The sequence below is a fragment of the Patagioenas fasciata genome, chromosome Z (assembly GCF_037038585.1).
Source record: "Patagioenas fasciata isolate bPatFas1 chromosome Z, bPatFas1.hap1, whole genome shotgun sequence".
Taxonomy (NCBI): Eukaryota; Metazoa; Chordata; class Aves; order Columbiformes; family Columbidae; genus Patagioenas; species Patagioenas fasciata.
In genome coordinates, this window is record NC_092560.1 from 19,677,916 (window position 1) to 19,698,983 (window position 21,068).

Here is a 21,068-nt window from a genome sequence, read left to right on the forward strand (position 1 = left end):
AATAGAAAATTTTAATTTCAGGTGCCTAGTCCTGTTCTTACTGAAATCAATACAAGTAAAGTATATAACTACAGAACTGGTCTGAGGGCTTTACCTACGGTCTTTCCTCAAGAAGATGTAATTCACGTTTTGCTTTTTTCCATTATGGAACACATTTAAAATACATATTTAAGTGAATAAATAATTGTGTAAGTAAAATTTGGGGAAGGGATTATGGCATTAGAGCATTGTACTCCAGTTTCAAATATTGCAATTCTTTTAAATCTAGGTTCTTCAAAATTTTAATTAAACATTTAAGAGAAACTGTGTGGTATATTCTAGCTGTTTTAAAAAGAAATCCTCTGATACCCAGTGCTAGGCATATTTTTTACTTTAAAATACAGTTTTATTCTTGCATAAAAATGTATGTTTCATTTTTCTATATTTTCATTAACAAAATCTTTCAGAAAGCAGTGGATAGAAATGATTTAAGTCATAACACAGACAGCAGTGATCTTAAAAAGTAAAAACACAACACTAATCCCCAAAACAAAATTAACCCCAGTTTAAACATCTTTAATTGGTATTTATGTATCTTTGGTATGGAAGCTGCTTAGATGTGATATGATGTCCTTCTACACGTTCTTACTTTACTTTTTGATACTGTTGGGATGCTAAAAGTCAGGTGCAAAAACATTAAAATGATTCAATGTATATTCAGTTTTACAATGCTGAAGTTGGAATTTGATTTTCTCCAAATGGACCTATATAAATAATGTTTTCTATGATTTTTCAGTTTGCATTTTAAAAGACCTTTTTAAATGATAGTAAACTGAAATAAACTTTTCTAACATGTGACGTACATGCACTACATAAATATGTAAGATGCATAAAGTAAAGCTGTAGACGTGTCTGATTTTAAATGACTGGAATTTTTTTCTGAATCTATCCCTTCTATATCAGATTCCTATACCTTCCAAAATTCGACAGTGGTCAGGTGTGGCATTTTGACTTGCATGTGCATGTTTATACACCACAAACTGTAAAAAGAAAACTAACTAAATGTGGCTTCAGGGGAAAGAAGGGAGTGGTGGGTGCAGATACCAGCTGGAGCTTGATGCCTGCATTCTCTTCTGTGGCACCATTTTGTTGTTGATGTGGGAATGTAGCTAAACAGTGGCTACAGATGCTCCACTAAATAAGGATCCACATAAATTCCAGCTGTGAACTTATGATTCATCCTTCCCTGCATGAAAGATATGTTTCCATATGTCCCATTATGTTCCATATTTGATTTTTATCACACACTGTGTGCCAGTCTGAATATCGTCTACATGCTTTTTATGAATCCTGTAACCCTTTCTCTCTTCCTCCTTTGAATTAGAATCATAACGCACCCCAGTCTCCATGCAAAAAATCCACATTACAATAATACAGCCTCCTTGTCAATAGTTTGTGAATGAATCAAGTACATGAATAATCTGTCTATGTAACACCATAACAGAGTCTAGACATATCTGTAGGAAATCATGCTAATCCATTTGAAAAGTATTTCTCTCGAAGATAACTCTGCAGTCCTTAAAATGATCCAAGTCCTAAGTAATTTCATCTTTAAGAATACTTGTATCTTACTTTACCTACTCTAAATGGATTTTTGAGATATCATTTGTAATTGTTTCAGGAATCTAGTGTATATAACTTCTCTTTATATTTTCAAGTACGTAATTGATTGATAAAGACTCCTTTTTGTATTATGAATAATATCCATGTAGGATCTCTGAGACTTACTGAAAAGAACTGTAAAACAGTCACTGGTTCTGTGGTATCAAATAAAATGTTGGGTTTGTTGGGGTTTTTTTGTGTTTTGTTTGTTTGTGGTTTTTTTGTTTTTTGTTTTGTGTTTTTTTTTTTTTTGGTTTTGTTTGTTTGTTTGTTTTTTAATATTACTCTTATCCATTATATTATCTATATTGGAATTCTGGATATTTTTTCTTCTGCTAGATATGGCATCTAGAAATGTGGGCATCCATGACTCCAAGAGCATGCAAAATCTCATAGTTTATAATATTAAAAAGCAAAGTAAAAATTTTAAAAATGCTAACTGAATTGCAGTGTAGGCTTTTGAGTTGGCTTATTGTAATATGGTTCAGAGAAACATGGTTGCTTCCCGTTAACTGGGTGAAATATGGCTGTTGGTCAACTCTGTAAGAAACATGGTGTTGCTAGAGCTTTGCGGTAAGATTTACATAAGATAGTCATTGTCTATCATACAACTACTCAGGACATGAGGCAGAAGTCAGCATTGTTGTGTTAGACTGCTGTAGTCTAGAAAGTGTGTGTCTTCCTGAAGGTAAAGCCTCGGAGGTTCCTGTAATTATTGAAGTCATGATTAAAGTACTAAATTGGGTCATTGGCTTTCGCACGTTGTTGAAGCCAATGCTTCTACCTCCAGCACATAATTTAACATGGTGTATCAGGAACTGGATGAAATGCTTGCAGTCTTCAGAAGTGAAGTCATTGTGCAGATGTTGCAGCAATAGTGTAATTTCCATATGAGTCAATTACAGCATGTCACCTACATAGGCTGTTGTGATTTTGTTGACTGAAGAAAAGTTCAATGAGAATACAGTTTTCTGAAAAAAAGATGTATCAAAGCGAATAGCGATATCAGCTAGAGAGAATCATCATTTAGCTATGTACAGAATTTGACATGCAGTGCTTTTTTTGTGTTGCAAGGAAAAATAAGTCTTTTAATAATTGAAATTCTTCAGGCAAGTCAGTTATCAGCACTATACCAACATTTTTCAACAGAACGGATAGTTAATTAGTTTGTATTTTAAATTGAAGGTCACTGTGTTATAGATTTCTGTGGGAACAAAAAGAGAGAGCATCTAGTTAAAATGATGAGTACGTGGGGCCTGTTCCCATCAGTGTCTGAGGTACCATTGAGTTGAACCACTGGTCACTGTCAAATTCCAATTGAAATGCAGATAAGTTTAGCATAAACATAATAAGGTGTTGGTGTGGTTCCAGAACTGTAAAGAAGACTTTAACTGGAGAAGGGGCTGGAGATTAACAGTTTGTTTTACAGCTAAGTTAGGTATTTCAACTCAAGTGACTGGTGCTGCTTGTAACGAAGCATCTGCAAAGTGTGTCAGTGTGACGTTGGTATTCTGTGTTCAAGAAGTTCAATGTCAACACAGCTGTGACTTACCACTTTTAGTAACCTCTCAACTAAGAATTAGATAAAATACCTTTAATTTGGGCATGAGGTTGCAGGAGAGTACTGGGACGGGAGTATAATTACAGATGCTATTAATTTTCACGAAATAACATTTGTGTGCTTTGTCTTGCCAGATAGTCTACTGTGTTTTTCCTCATTTCACATGCCAGGCTGTTTTTATATTATAATTTCCTTCTCTGCTGTGTTTATCTTTTCTGAAAATGGTGAATGTAAGCTATTACAGACTGGGTGGGTGGCACACATTTGCACAGTAACTTTTAAAACAAAGACCAAGCATTTTATTTGGGTTTGAAAACCACTGAGAGAACTTAATGCAGCTGCTCTCATGGCATCAAAGTGAAACACGTAAAAATCTCACTTTCTATTCTAAATAACCTTAGGGCTGTTGAGTCAGATATTTCCGGGTTGACATGTTTTGCACAAGAGTGACAGTGCCATTGAGTATATATAGTAAATCTTAATGTTCCACTGAATATCTTCACTCTTTTATGAGCTTTGCAGGGTACTCATCCTTAACAAAATGTCAAGTTAAAACATGTCACTTTGCCATAGTTTAAATTACTTACTTGTTTTTAATCAAAAAACAACTCTTAATGGGCTGTTTTACTGTAGGCAGTAAGGAAAGGAGCTTTCCAGTTTAGCAGCGAGTAGTTCTTCTGACCCATTATTTGCTGTCATTTCTACTTCTCGTCCAGTAATGTGAAAAGGGTTGCATGACTAAAATCTGAGGATGCTGAATCCGGATGCTGATGCTTCATATTCTACACCAAGTAGAATTAATATTTTTAAGAGAAGTTAAGCCTTTTTTAATGCATATATTTCAGTTCCATTAGGCAGTAGTCCTGTGTTTCCTAGGAGCTTCACTGCATCCACTATCTGTCAGCAGCAGAGGTGGTCTTGCTCATAGTAGAGGTGATTTGTGGTACCATGCTTCTTTGATTTTAGTTTTCCAAAACTTAGGATGAATCTAAGATGAGAGGTGCCATATATTCTACATAATACTCAGTTCATATCCTGTGACATAGAAAGTTCTCTTAACTGTAGGCACTCTGAACTCAAGCTGTACAAGTTTAGTGAACTCAGTTCACATTCTTTTTAAGACTGAAATGGCTTTTTAGTTTCTGGGCCAGTTAATAATCCTTCTCTTAACTATGCTGTACGTATCGCAGATGGTGATTGACGGACTAGTCAGTGCCTGAAAAGTCACCGCAACACTATTAGCTAGATCACTACGCTCTTTGTTTCTCAAGGATGCTTCCACTACAGTACTTGTTACTTCAAAAAAATTATAAGAGTAGAGTTTGGGTTTTGTTTTAAAAGGATACCATAACCACTTCTTGCCTCACCAAGTGCTACAAATGTGGAGTTGTTTCTTGTCAGTGACGTACTCTGGAGTTTAGCATTCTGCCGATACAGCTATGATTGGATGTCTCATTGAGTTCAGTGGGGGTTTTCTGTGTGAAGAGGTAACAGTGAGAATGACTCATATTTATCTTTTTATCATAGTTACCTTTTGGAACTTTTAATATTTTTTGAGGGCTTTCAGCACCTCAGAAAGAGGAACACTTAAAGTCTTCTAGAAATTCTTGTGGCCAAAACCATATATGTTCCATGTAGCTTGAAAAAATTGGAATAACTAAGGATGTTTTGAAAGGAAATAGGAAAAAGCAAGTCTTTAAACTATGTTGTTGTTGCTTAATTGAAATATGTACAACCATAGCCACAAAAAACTGCACACCTTTGTCACAGCTGCAGAAACATACAGTGAAAAATCTCTTTCCTCTTTGGGATAATGCGTGTTTATCAACGTATTTTACAGAAAAAAATGTTGTCATTCTTTTGTCTTGTAACTAACAGTCCACACTTGTTTGTAATATTACTGAACTAAGGTAGCTTTACAAGGCCAGTCTCCGATTTGGATACATAACTTGCAAACTGCAAAGCTACTTGTTTTTTATCTGAGACAAGGGCTCTTTCTGAGGCAAGTTCAGTTGTACTGTTAATATGACTCTTAACCATTTTTTGCTTAAATTGGTTGTGCAATACCAGGCTTTTTAAAAGTTCATTCACAATACATGACATACATGTTACTTTTTCTGTTACATATAAGAAGCCAAGTGAAACCATAGCTGTCTACTGCAAATTATCTTGTAATCATTTGTGCATTTTCAATAATAAATGTTCAGATACATATATACTTCTTTTTTTTTTTTTTTTTTGGTGGGCAATTTAATTGTACTGTTTTGCACATCCTGCTTCTTTAGTCTCTGTTCACCCTGATTTATTATCTCTGATATCAGCTGAAACTCCAGTTATTTACATCTCTTTAATTTGTTTTATTTTGATGCTAGTGATACAAATTACATTCTCCCATCAGTCAGCAAACACTCAGGAAAGACTTGAACTCCTTATGGGATTTCCAGTGATGTTCAAATGTTTAAACATTTACCAGAATTTAACTTTTTATTGTAAAGTGAACAGTACCATTCTGGATGAAAGAAATTTCCCATATACTAAAAATAAACTGAATGTAATGGTTGTCATTTCCAAACAGGACACAGAAATGTTCTTTGTAGCTTTGTCACACAGGGAAGCATGTTGTAGGAGTAATTTTTAAATTTTTTTTATTTTTTTTTAATATGCAGGAAATATATACACACACAAAAATTTGTAAATTCATCTAGGTAGGGACCCTAAATGTTTTTAAACTACTTTTCCAGTGTAGGAAATTTCCATTTTAATTAGATTGCTACAGGTTAATGTAGGGATGGGAGAGATGCTAGAAGTTGATTCATATCCAGCCAAACTCAGCTTATTTCTTATGTCTTTATACTGCTGCATCTCCTTCTCCCTACTTATTACTTTTAAATTGCAAGGTTCCAGGAATTTCAAGAAAACATTTCATGTTTCAAAAATATTTTCTCTTCACTGAACTATTTGAACTGGCATTTCTTAGTGTCCTTGTCCCCACCCCCCCACCACGCAGCTGTCACTAACAGAGGAGAAGGACTAGGGGGAGGGAAGCCCTGCTAAAATCGTGTCACGTAGCACTAATTCATCTGCTCTCATTAGAGTGAGCGAGGGACAGCAGTGATGGCCAAGAGCTGCACTCCACACATGACACACGAACAGTTTGGGGAATAGAAAATTGCTTTCTCAGGAAGCCCAGCCAATTAAGGACTTGACCATATTGAATGTCAAGTGTTAATTTAGGTTTTTCTTCATTTTCCCAGTAGTAATGCGGGTCCTGTGATGAGCAAATACATGTCAAGTAAAAGTTGATTGCATGAAGGACCTGGGTATTATATGTCACTGACAAGTCACAAATGTACTCTAGTCTTTTAACCCCTTAGGTGAGTCTGGAAAGCGGGTGAGGGGAGTAGTAAAGGGGGATTACATGTACTATAATGATAAGAATAGATAGCTTATATTAAGGAGAAGTCTGGATGGGACGGACAGGAACAGAAATTTGTGTGAGAGGCTAGGATGCAGACTTTCTGCAATCAGTGCACATATGTGGGACCTTTCTGGGTTATAATTAATAAACAGACCAAAAGGCCCCCTAAGGATTCTTTAGGGTTTTAAACAAGCCTATGAAGCATGCATTTTATACCCTTCATAAGGTTTCATGCAAAGAGAAGGAAAAGAGATGAGTGGTGCCAGAACTATGAAATAGTCTGTAAGAGGTGACCCGTTTTGAAACAAAATAACTGTGCATTTTTCATGGAAGAGAAAATACATATTTCCAAGGTTTTTGTTTTTAAAAAAATAGTCAAAAAGAAAAGACAAAGCCCTTATCTGAAAGCATGAAATTATAAACCGCTTTCCTGTCGGAAACAGATTTATTATCCAGCTTTGTGTTTCTCTGGGTTTATTTCACAGCCATGAGAAACCCCCTCGAAATGCTGCCTACCCTCATCTTAGCTTGTACCTCCCTGTACTAGGGAAGCAGGGGATGGCAGAAGCAGTAGTACTGATGTCTAAGTGAAGTAGCATTTACTTTTACTAGATGTGGATGCTTACGTATCATCTATAGCATCTAATTTCCATTCATCAGCATATTATTTACATATGAATTGTCTGAAAGTAAGAGAGTGTCTGTTTCTATCACAGTTGTATAATTGACTAAAAAAAATTTCCTACAACAATGTAGGCGTTGTGTAGTACAAATACGATGAAATAGAAGTGGTAATTATGCAAGCACCTAGGAAGTTGTCCACGCCTTTCTAATTGAATCTCAAATTGTAAAAAACACACTTTCCAGGAACTTTTAGAAATTACTTGGTCTCCCTAAATTTTGTTTTGTTTGTTAATATGTAACCCACAGATGGATAACTGTCAGAAGCTGGTCAGCAAGCACTGTATATCTGTGTTAAATATTACTGAGCTGATCCTAATTAGGACATGTTCTCCCCATCGCTCCTTTGGATTTTTCCTCCTCTGCATTATGATGAAGATATTTATGTGGCAAGGTATCCTGCCACTGTCCATGCTGTACATGTTCAATTGACATAAAACAGACTTTATTCTCATTTGGGTACCTTGACACTTTTAAATGAACACATAGTTAACCAATAAGGGTTAAATTGTGAAACAGACATGTTTTCCAAACAAAAGCAATTTAGGTTTGATTAGTGTGTTCTGGACTGACATTAGATTTTCTACGTGTATGAAATTGTGCTGTCTATATGATGAAAATGAACACAGTTTTTGTTAAGAAGCAGTTTCAAGAATCTGACCTCAAAACAATCAGTAATGCTTTTCTTACTACAGTTTTACTTCAAGTTTTTGTGGAAAATCTGTATACATACAAACCATCTCAAAATAAACCCAACTTACTTCTCCCTCCCCAGCGTCTTCTCCTTTGTGTTTCAGTAGGTAGCATCCGCAGATCTCAGCTGGCATTTAGAATGACGTTTTAATTGTAGCAGCTTCTCTTCTGCTAGGTGTGCAGAGGGATTTTGCTAAGTTTCCTCAAACTAAATTCCAATGATGGCATCTCAGGTTGCTGATTCAAGATTTTGCTGCTCTTTGGTGTCACTTTTGACAGATGGTACCTAATGCAATCAGCCACCACTAAGACAGGGCCCTCATTTGACCAAAGGGTCCAAAGGAAAGAAAGCAAGCAAGCAAGCAAGAAAGAAAAAATAAAAAAGAGGGAAAAAATAAATAAACTCCAGCCCTCCACCCAACAACCAAATAGGGCAGGCTGTTTCTGAATTGCTATTTCCCAACGCTTTAGCAGAAGATGCCTCCCTTTGCGCATGTTTTTGATAAATTTAAGAAGTCAAATCACTGACACAGATGGATAATCCAAGTGTATAGGGTGAAGAGTTATAAATTAACACATTATTCCCTCTTAATGTGAAATACTTGAGAATGCATTTTCTTGGTCCCCTGACATCTACCCAGTGAGGGCTCGCATTGTACTTTTCAAGTGGCATTGATTTGTTAAAGCGCTGAATTAGCATCTCAGGCCAGCTGCCTGTTCCACTGTTGTGTTGTTGGGTTCATTCTCTCTCTCTCTGCCTTGCTTCCCGCTGCCTTGGCCACACACAGGGCTTCAGCCTGCTTACCCCAGCTTTTCCCCTCTGTTATTTTAGCTAATCCAGGTAATACACTCACCAAATGTGCCTTGCCGAGCTGAGTAAATTAACATGTTTCTCATTGCATAAAGCTCGTAATATGCACGTGTGTGTATATGCATGTGCGTGCGTGCGTAATATTTTTGGTTGTAGTAGGGAAGAAATAAGCAGGGGGCGGAGGGGAGAAGGTGATGGGCTGCAAGGATGAATGGCTGTGTTTACCAGCCTCATTCTCTAGTGAAGTTACACATTGTTCTTCTATTTAATTTGCGTTGTGCCGAGGTCTTTCATACAGCAGTTGAGTCAAAGGGGAAAGAGGAGAGCTAGAAGGAATATATGTCAAGTCAGAAAAGCTATTGAAATGCAATATTAAACCGCATACCTTAGGGGTGAATTTTAGAGTTTCTGGTACTTTGTCTAGTTGTTAATGAATGTCTGCACAAATCTAAAGATAGTTTGTGCTTACATTTCTGTATTGAAATATGCTATTTATAACTGTGTTTTTTTTATTCTGATTGTAATTGGCTGGTTTTAAGACTTTCCTCTTCCCACACTTTCTTTCCTTTCTCAGCCTATCTCTAATACTGCTGTCTTACTATTCACTTTTAACGTTTTCAATGCAACTTCATGCTTTATATTTCTCATGGTGGCACCTGACAGATTTGTAGCTATGCCCTAATTGACTAAATTACGCAAGTAATACGTGTATTGCAGTAATGAAGATTATGTACATGAAATTAACATTACATTGCATTTAAGATGGCTAATAAAATGGTCATATTTTTATCTGTGGTTCCTTGGCATAGATGAACCAGATTTCTAGAGTTACTGCTGGGTAGTGAAATGACATTATTTTATATTGCACATTCATTATTCCTGCACTATTTTGATTATATATTTCTTACCATTGTTTGCTGTGCAAGTTTAAGATAATTTCTTTCCCATGCTATGCTTCTGATAATAGAAATTTCAGGAATAAGCAACAGAAATTTTCCTTTCTTATAACATGACAAATTCTGTTGTTTGGGATACAGTGCTTCTGGGAATCCTTTTCTTCTTGCAGGTGAATAAAGTGATGCATTTTTCTAGGCATCAGAAACAGATGTGAGCAGGGTTTGAAATCTCAGATAAACAGTAATATCCGCACTGGTCAGCTATTTCATTTATAGCTACTAGCATAATCTTCTAATAATTGCATAATATTTAGTACTAATTGGGGGCCATATTTTGAAAATATTAGTTGCTGTTAGTGCAATGAGACATTTTGACTGCATGAAAGCATGGATTAGATTCCTTACCTGTTTACATTTTGTGTTTTCAAAGGTTATGCATCTATTAGGTCTCCAACACAGCAGAACTAGAGTATTTGCTATATGTAAAAAATTATATATGTTTTCAAATATATGGTAAAAAGTGTTCTTTGCCTTGAGATGCTTACATTCAAAACCTAAACTCAACAGACTAAGATTAACAGAATGTTCTGACTGAGTAATGGGTCCTGATTCTGTAGAGATATTTTTTGCTAGATAACAGTTTTAGAATTATAGCTTCATAGAGTTGAGGGGATTAAACAATTTTTGTCTGGCCTCTGACAACTGGGCTGTCAGAGGCTAATTGAAACCACCAATGAGATAAAGAATAGAAAGGGAAGACAGCAGGTCTTCCCATGTTTTTGTAATAACATGTTACTTTCTTCAGAGAGCACTGCCATCATTGCCACTGTAACTTTGTGCAACGTGCAGAGGACAAACCAAGTGTGCCCTGCTGTGTTAATGTTACATAAACATGAGACACCATGCTGACGTGCATCTGATGCATGGTGTATGCAGATGGGTATATTTCTATTATTTTAGGCAAAGAGGAGCTCAGAACCATTGGAGACTGGTTTAATCATGCAAGTGATTGGCTCAGCTCAGGGGCCTGGCAGAAATGAATGCTGTGTAAATGCCCTCAGAGCACCTAATGTCAGCTGAGGCATAATTTGTGGTGGTTTTGGCAGAAGCTTCTGGACCCTGTTTGAGGAGGAGGTGAAATAAGAGCAAGGATCTGCAGAAGGATTAATGGAAGAGACCAGATGGAAACAAAGCTACTCACAATACTCCTTCCTTGTCCTAAACTCAGTTCAAATCTGTAACACCTTTTATTTAATATCAGAAATGTCTAATATAATGGATTTTCTTAAGGCTGCTAGAAGTACCCATGCTATCTTGGTAAGGAAAAAAGTAAGATATTTGACATTCGCAGCAGCCGCAGATTTTAGGTAGACTTTTTCATGAGGCTGTGAAGCAGTGTCCTGACTGAGGTTCCGCATCTTCACTGGGTTATCCCTTGCACTGGTTGAATTGAAGCCTCTGTTGATGATGTGCTCACAGCTTCTGTTGTCACACAGAAATCAGCACAGTCTTGTCCCCACAGACTTGAGAATTTAACTAGAACACAATAAAGGAACAAGGAAATGTGGAGAATGGGCTAGCATTGTAGCTAATTTGACAATAAACATGGCCAGAGCAGTCGTCTCTTATAAGTTAAAAAGCAAGCAGTTTAGTATAAGAACTTTTATTCAGTCTTTTTATTATTTTTTATGAGAGATTGAGAGATAGATACGTTAGAAGTTGGACTTATGAAGAGTGAGTCAGAAGTATGCATTTGACTGAAGGTTCATTTATGTATATTCCACCAAAGAAAATTTAAATACATGTGTGGGTGTAAAAAAAAAACCCATGAACTTCTCCTGCCCCGTTTTCAAATTATCTGAAAACACTTTAAGAAGAAAAAAATTGTCTTACATACATTTTGTGGAATAGGACTTTATTTCTTGTGGAAGCTGGTACTCAAATAGAGACTTAAGCTACTACCTTAAGTACTATGGCAAAGCAGAAACTGAATTTCTAAATTCCGCTCCTGTTTCTCACCACAGAGACTGAATTTTATCTGCAGTGAATTTAATGTGAGGCATTGCTAGTGTTCTACAATTAAATTCTGCTGTTATTTCATATTTTTTGCACTGTTTTTTGCCAAAGACGACAGGAGCACTGTGAGTTCCCAGTAAGAGGAACAATTTGTAGTTCATAACTAGGGTTGCTCAATAAGAAAAAACCATGAATGACAGGTTATGCTGCAGCTCCTTTGTTAAAGTGTTCTCTACATTTTAGTCATTGCATTTTGCAAACCTCATTTCAGTAACAACGGTTCTTCTCCTGCTTGTTGAAATGACTGTCAGTAATGTCAGGTCATGATCCAGTTGCACAACCCTTAGCGATTTGAAATAGATGCAGGCCTACCTATGATTATTTCATGATTGTCCTACAAGTGTGGACTAAGCTTTGAGAGAGAATTTTCTAGGCCTTGCTTAAGTGCCATGATGGAAGGACAAAGGAAAGGAGCAGTGGTGGCCAGAATTCGGATAAAGACTTTCCTGTGAACTACCTAATTCCTTGAATGCACTATGTGGATGTCTGTGTGTGAACCAGGTGGCAGTTAATGGAAACAGCAGAATTCATATAGTGGCCTTTTCTTTCTGTGCTCAATTCCCCTACCCAGTGCAGGCAGACATTTGCTACCACATAAGTAAAGGCGAGTTTCTCCCAGAATTATGCTTTTGTATGAAGGTGCACATGTTTCCACTAGTTCTGCCTGGGAAGAAGTCTGTATTCAGCCCCTTGGGAAAGCTTCAATGCAGATGGTGGTATGGGAGCCCCCAGAGCCAGGCCCTGGCAATCAAATGAGCCGTTCATTCCAGCTCTTCAGGGAAGAAGGAACAGAAGGGTTGTGCTAGTTTGGTACCTCAGCATCCAAGCCCCATGAACTCAGTGGAGGACTGTCATTTCAGATGCTTCTCCAGAGATACAGGAACCTGAACAAGGAGCCAGAAAACTTTTAACTGAAGATGTGAATTCACTCACTTGCTGCCTTCTCAGGACTCTGCAGCTGTCTCCTCTGGCACTAGCCCCGGCATTGATTCCAAATCCTAAATAGGAGAAGATTCTTATTATTGTGAAGGAGGAGTCAGACAGGCACCCAGATGTTAATTCTCTTGCAACTTCCACTGGGCTTTTGTTGGTGCTAAACGTCCATCCTCCGCCAAGGCTCAGAGATACTACCTAATATTGATTCTTGGCTTTTCAGTTCTAAATAGTCCATTCTCTTCCTTCAGACCACTATCTTACCCTCTGTGGTTTTGTGCCACTTCCCCACCTCCCCCTCAGAAAAATCATTGACTGAGGTTTTTTTCTGCATAGCTCTGTTTTCCAACATGTTGTATACAGGCAGCATTCTGATTGACAGGGTTGATTTTCTAATGTTCTACTCTCTTCTTTCTATCTTGTCAGCAGATTAAAGGTTAATGGAGCACAGAAATTTCTAGGCATTTAGAACCTGCTTTCTACCTTCACCTGTTCTGTCTTCCAAGGATTGACTGATTAGCTTAAGAAAACGTAGTTAGTAACATGCAAGGCCACTGTTCCTGACCCAAGCTCAAAGAATGCAGCAGGATCACAGAGTATTTTTCTTCTCATTGAAAGTGTTCAGAACTGAGGATTATTCGGAACAGCTTGAACCAAGCCTCGTGTGATACATTTAGGAAGTGGTAAGATGCCTGGTATGCTGGGGAAGTATGTACACAATGGATACCATTGATGGCTTTTCTATAGAGATGAGCTTGAGTGGGGATCTTTCATCTTTCCCAGATGGACACTTTGTCAGCTGTAAGGAATACGCAGAGCACTGAAGAACCAAGGATATCACTTTTCTTCCTAAGCTGCATCATGTTAATTTTAACTCCTTGAGAATTCTGAGGACCTGAAAAAGATAATAGATGTGGTGCTTCATTTAGTGTCTTTCTAAGCATTCAGTTTTGCATTGGCAACCTAGTGGCCTCTGGGCACTTCCTTATATTACTTCATGGTGTCTAGGAGGTTAAGGGAAAACAGACCACTCATAAGATAGAAAATTCAACTAATTCTGGAATGATGTTTAAGTTGTATCGATGTCAGTCCATGAGAACATCCATCTGAACTGAAGGCAAGAAAATATGACTGGAACTCCAAGGTATATCGCCGCTGGTAGATGTTCTCAGCTGTGCCTTAGAGACCCATCAGCTTGTGCTGTGTGTGTATTTTCTTCTATTTCTTGCAGTGATGATAGTGCTGCTGGTACCAAAAAAAAAAGTCCTTGCTTCAGTAACCCTGCACAGGCCAGTGTCACACCTTTAGTCAGAATTAAATTGTATTCTTCAACACCACAACCCTGAAAGACCTCTTGATCCCTCTGCAGTATAGCCATGTTCACTCCATCTGTAGTCTACATGCTCCTTGAGATTTGTTTCTAAGCTGGCTGTGAAAGATAATTAAGAGAAGCAGGTCATATATCCTAGAAAGCAGTCTGGATCTGTTTGTTTTGTAAAGATGCCCATTTCACCACAAGAAAACTTTAAGGCATCCAAAAAACAAACAAAAAATGTATATATGCCAACCCAGCATCAAAGATAGTTTTGTCCCAAGAGGAAGCTAAACTCTGTCACCTTTCAAGTAAATTTTACTCCGAAGTATACTTTCAGCATTGGTTGTTTTCCTGCTTTTGAATTGATATATACAACAGAGCTGTAAAAAGCAGACATAAATCCAAACTATTATCTACCCCTTATCTTCCTTTGCTTGAATGGATATGACACAATAAGGCAGTCTCTCTCCCTGACTAGTCTCTGCTATGGTCAACTGTTAATAGATTATTTTGACGGAATGGAGATTAGGGATTTTTCATTTAGGTGGAAGACCATTAAGAAAGACTCAACAGAGTTGTATAAAGCAGAATTTAGTAGAAATTGCTAGTTGCTCCTTATCAGAAGGACTGCATGAGAAGAAACCCTGTTAAATGAAAAAAAAAAAGTTATAAGCATGGACAGGTCGTATTGAGCACTAGAAAGCCTGGGCCATGTGCATCTATTTGAGGTTGTAGGCATAGGTTCATAAACTCTACAGCGTTGTATATAAATGCTGAGTACATTCACACTTATTCTAGCTAGAATTAAAAGTAGGCCCTTTAAAAAATGGCATTTCTTTTACAATTCATGGATTTGGTTAATTTAGGTGTTGAAAATTTTATGAAATGCAAGAGTGTGCCTTTGAAAGAACAATTACAGATTTCTAGAAACAAGGTCTAATTTTTCAATACAGAAAAACAGTTTCTGGGAACTTTGTGTTCCAAGTGAGTGTATTATCATCCATAGATTAAAGTATTGTTTGCCTTCAGCAATGGCACAGCTTTGATTGTTTATAATTACTTTCATCTTTGCTCCAAATGCAATTCTTCACACTGAACATTTACATGGTTGCGTTACCTACTCATGGTAAACATAAAGCGAACTTAACTCTGTATGGCCAAGCATATTGAAAAATGTATGTGTAAGGAAGCACTCCTTTTCCTTCTTTATTGCCTAACACAAGTACTAATTGGAATTTAAATGAATAGTCAAGATTTTTTGCTATAACCAGAAGGAAATCCTGCAGAGACCAAAACATCATTTGCTAAACTGCTGCTTTACCCCCGAATTATCTACATCTTCACATAATGCCATAGACTAATCTGTAACAGGGTGGAGAATATAAAAAGTCTGTTCTGTGGGCAGCCTAGCCCATATTTGTCCAACGTTGGATTTCTTTCTCTGAAATATGTGATACTAACCACTGTTCACTGTGGCTGCTTTGGCATTTTTAGAATCTCTGTTGTTCTAGAAAACAGAACATCAAGCTTGGATTTCCTGAAAACATATACACTAGTCAGGCAAACCTGGAGTCCAGAAGAACTGCTGGTTCCTTTTGCATTCCAGAAATGTGATTCTCAGTGGAAAAATCACTGAAGAATTATTTTTAATGCCAATGAGACAAGGCATTTTTCAGCAACAGATCTGATAATCTGTTGTGCATTTTGAAATACAGCACTTGGATGTTGTTGTGTATTGATGGACTATCTTTCTAACCTGTGCTTATTTCCCCTGACCTCTGGGTGTTACATGTGGAGATATGGTTCCAGATGTTATGACGTAAGAACAAGATGGTATCTAACTAAAGTACATCTCCTTGGCTTTCAGATACGGTAACGTCTTTCTCCTCCTCTTCTTCTCTTTGCACCCTATATGTGTTGCTCATGTGGTAATGTCTCATTCCCTTTTTAAACTCATTGGGCAGAAGGACCTGTTCTCTTAGGTCTTTCTGTAAAGCATCTCTGGAACCACAGTGGCATGTCGATAATTAAGATAACATGATAATCAGTCATGAGGGAATGCTAGTCAGTTCTCATGAGTTACAATCAATGTTGTGTTCTGCAGAACTAGGAATGCTTTCATCTCATAATTTGGTTTACAGACATCTGTAATGACCTGCATAAGGGACAGAAAAAGGCCACAAGGACAGTTGGTAGTGGTTCCCTTTTTAATGCAAGTGCCAAAATAGCTGACGGTATATTTCCAATTTTTTGAAAATGTTTCCTTGCCTGTTTGTTCAGTGCACTTTGTCCACTTAAACCAAAGGTAATTCAGCGACAGAAGAATTAAAGTGGGTAGTGAAGAAGGGCAAGAATCACCAAAATTCATTTCAGTGAAGCTGACTGTGCTGCATGTCAGTCAGAACAAGACAAAGTAAGTACATTTAGGTCTCCGAAATCTGTGCTCTTAGTTTCAAAAATCATAATGACAGGTAAACACTTCCTGTGCATCTTTGCACTTCACTTCTGACTTGTATTTGCAGCAATCCTGTCATTACAAAAAAGGGTTAACAGAGGACAAATGATACACTTAATGCTTTCTTTTCCCAACAGCATTCTTTGTAAATCATCAAGGAAATACTTCTGCCTTTTCTTCCCCTTTTCTTTAATTACAGAAAAAATAAAATGCCACTAGAATACCAAAGTGCTGGTAGCTTTGGTAACTAGTCCCCTAAGCAAACTTTCTGTCAGTAATCATAACCTAATTACCACAGGCAATTGGAAAGGTTGGGTTTGGGGCTTTTTTCCTTTGTTTTTTTTGGTTTGGATAGGGGGAAGGGTATATAGGTGGAGGAAAGGTCTATAGATTTAAACAGGGCACATTCAACAGTAACAATAGTGTATACGTTTGAAAATAAAATGCTGGAAAATTAAAAAAAACCAAAAAAATAGAGGAAAAAACCCCAACCACTCTCTGGCAGATGATCAAGTGCCTGTTGAGACAGAGCAGTAAGTCAGTGAAATGCTGGAGCTGCCTGCTCAGTGTTGTGACTCTGCAGAAGTCCTGAAGCGACACATGCATCACAGGGCTGTCACAGCTCTGAAACAGGCCAGGGGTCATGGTTAAGAGCAGGGTGTTGCTGGATAAGGCTGAGGAAGCAGAGGTGGCCCCTCTGTGCTCTGTGTGTGGGTCTGTGTACTCCTTTCCCGTCAGAGCCGGCCCAGCACAGCCAAAAAAGAGGTTCCTTGGCAGGGCTTAATGGCAGGATGATGTAGTCTGTTGTGACTAGTGCATTCCTTTCAGGTTAAACTAGGGAAATGGCATTGTGTTAAAATTCCAAGTCGCATGAATGTTTTATTGCCACAAGTGCATTCAGGCCTCAAGGGGAGTGTGTGTGGTGGGGAAAGGGGGAGGGAGGGTGACTTAGAGACTCGGGAACTATCAGAAGAGCACTTCCCCTGGAAAATTTTACCCGGCAGGGTGAAGCTGATGTGCTGTGATAGTCACTTAGACAGGTTTCGCTTTTCCTAAGCTATGGCTGTTTAAAATCTCACAGTCCAGACAATTAGCAGCTGAAGAAAATATGACAAGTCACACGCAAAGAGGTTGGGAGATAGAGGGGAAGGAATGCATGGGGAGGGAGCTGGGTTGCCTTCTCCTGTGAGCTGCCAGACCTCTCCCCCAGCTCCCTCCCGCTCCACCACCCCAGCCCACAGCCCAGGCAGGGGAACTTTTTTTTTATTTCCCACCCCCCCGTCTGCTGAAGGCCAGGAGTGATCTGTTAACTGTACAGCACTGACTGGGAGGCCAAAGCAGCTCATGGTACTGTATGTTACCATTACTACTCCCTCATTCCTTTTTACATTTTTTAAACATCTCTTTGTATTAATGGTTGACGTGACTCAGAAGGATTTCGCTTTAGACTGCGAAAGGACAAAATGAAATGTACCAATGCTGCACATTTATGAGATTTTATTTGTTTAAGGGAATAAATGTATCCATCCAATTTGCATTAGTTGTAAGTAATGACTTCTAGCAAAGCTTAAACGAGATTGTTTTGTAGAGCAAGAACTGGGAGTTTAGAACAACAGCCATGCAGCTACAGTCCTTGGAAAGAAACTTTGTTTTGAGTCATACTAGATTTTTTCAGTTTCTCTGTGTTTTTTATGTGGTCTCAGGCTATTCAAGTCATGTGCCAGACATGATTTTTAAGTGGCTTTAATAACTGAAGTCCTCAGTTCAGAGTTCTTTGTAGTATAAAATTACAGTGTATTTTACGCTATAATTATTTGTATGTACATGTTGCTGGTGACCAGTGTGAAAATAATCTGCGTAGATATGTATATGGAGGTCTAATTGGGACTGAAGTGACATTTGTGTGTAGTCTGGATCTCTAAAATTACGACTGTTTTTACAAAAAGGTAAGCACCTTAGTTTGGACAAGTTTGTCATGGCATTTGTGTGCTGTTCACACATGCACATACGCAGACCAAGTCTCTTATGCTTCATGCATGTACCCTTGCAAAGTCACTGAAGTCAAAGAAGCACCGAGGATGCAAGTGTCCCTCATGGAACAAAATGCTCTAGATCTTTATGTGTTACGTCTTTATCTAAGCATCTAGATCTGGGGGCAAAAACGTTGCTGTATGCATATAAGCACAGATATTGGTGTTCACAGAATATATGACTCAAAAGAGTGATGTGACAGTGAGGAGTGATCACAGAGATAACAGAGAATATTCAGGATCTTGCAAACAGTCCTTTGCAATAACTGTGTCACTTCAAAGATTAGGTATAAACTCATGTTGTTAGCATTCTTTCTGTTAAACAGTTTGGTTTCTTGCAAGGGTTCAACTGGCTGTGTATTACATATTTGATATCTGAATGACATGGTATCAATGATATCAAACATTATGTGCAAGGATTTGTATCTGCAAGAGTTTGTAAAAACTGACGATGGTTAATACTGCCAGGTTAGCATGGAAAGTAAAATAAGCCTACTGTACTTAAAATAACCCAAAATTTTATAAATAAAGAGAAGAGGAACTTCTTCCATCCTGTATAAGTATGTACATAGCCTGTCTGTACATGTGTGAGTATTTTTACATATGTAATTTTAACTGCTATGTACAATCTACTCTTTCTGAATTCTGCCATTAAAAAGTAGTGTAGCTAAGGAGCAGCAAAGAGAAGTACTTGTTTTGTTTGAAATCTTTTACATTATAAAGCAGATGAACACACTATAAGTTCTCATTTGTCCACATATCTGCCAGGAAATCCAGTTATAAATGACAATTTTCCTTTAAAGAATGTAACATGAGGAAAGAAAAGAAATCCCGAAACAGCTTATAATAAACTATATCCTGTGTTGTTTGTTGCATAAGAACTGTTGGGACATCTATATTTGGCTGTTTGCTTTATTTCTTTTGCTTGCATAAAAAGAGATAATTTTGTCAGATAAGCAAGATGTTAATCTGATTAGTTCCCATTTATGATGGTTTGGTGGTGGTGTTTTTTAAACAGTTAAATTTACAAGGCTTATAGAGGGTCATAAACTCAACAAGCAGTCAGCCATAAAGGAAAATAATGATTTATGAATGGAATAATTATTTCAAATTTCAGAAACCCTCATTAATACTTTTCATAAATACTAAACAATATGCACTTTGAGTATGTGTTTGCTGTTTTGAACTACATTGAGTACAAACTGGTAAGACTTTACTTATGATGATCTGCAAATGAAAGTTTAAAAATAACAGTTATCAAAGATAAGTGTCCAGTGATAATATGCGCATGTAATGTATGTATTTATTTATGCTACTATTTTTAACTGTTAAAAATAATTTCCCAAGTCAACTGCAGTAAATTATAACTCCTAAAAACTGAGTTGAATGAAACTTTGGAAATATCCTGCAAATAGATTTCACATATCATTATGAAAAGAGATGATTTGACAGAAGGTCTTATTTTACATGACTAGCTACAAGTCTGATGTCAAAATAAAACAAAGTTCTTCAAATATTTTAAAAACTGAAGACGCAATTCATCTGTATGCATGGTAAATAGACTAACTTTTCCATTCAAATCAGAACTATCATTTAATACATTCACCACCACTTTTCTCAAGGCGCAAAATGGTGGAGAACCAATTTGTATTTACTGTTATGATAAAAAGAGAGTAATGTGTGCTATGCAATGGCTGGGAATTTCAGAGACTGCTAAGCATTAATTGCTAAGCATATTTTTGGATTTCACAAAATAGCAAGGCTGGTGTAAAGATGAAGAGATTAAAAATAATACGTTTAACTTTTTTTTTTTTTCCTTTTGATACTTAGAAATATGCTGTCTTCTGGCTTTTATGTTTTGGTTTGCAAATATAAAGCAGAAGCTAACAGTGTATTTTACTTTAATGCTTTCAGTAGATGGGTCTTCACCAAACAAATAAAAAAATAAGTTATTTTGAGGTGCATACATATGTATTCATGTATCTATGTACACACATCTGTATATATATCTGTATAGACATCTATATATACATGCAAGTATATACTCATCTAATTATCTGCCATAAGCTCTAACGTAGACTTGTTTAAACCAGTTTACCTTTTGTCATAACTATGTTGAACTAAACCAGTAATTCAATGAAGTATGGCTTAGAATATGATTTGGTTTTGCAAGTCAGCTGAGCTACAGTAATTAGATCCATCCACTTACCACAATAAATGTGAGTTAAAAATATGTGAGCAAAAACCTCTTTCACAGAACTTCTATCATCCGCATTTCATCTCAGATTTACAGTGGGTGATAAATGCCCAAGCATTTAGGTACCATGGTTAAGCTGATGCACAACAATTTTTTAAACCATAGTAATTCACTTGTGTGTCTGAACTCAAAACCATATCTGTGTGAAGGTGGGTAGAACCTGTTTGAATATGTCTGCATTAGAGGTTTGGTCTACTATAACTGGATCCATTTGAGATCCATTTCTATATTTTTATGCAGCCTTCATCATAAAAACACATCTTGAAAGGTGATGGCTTATCTTTATTTTCTCTATAAAGAT

At 37.2% G+C, this 21,068-nt stretch overlaps 1 protein-coding gene across 6 annotated transcripts in view; it reads left to right on the forward strand.

Moving 5' to 3' along the window:
- The window catches only part of BNC2 (basonuclin zinc finger protein 2), a 327,906-nt gene that overhangs the window by 105,776 nt on the left and 201,062 nt on the right, over positions 1-21,068 (forward strand). The window lies entirely within an intron of this gene.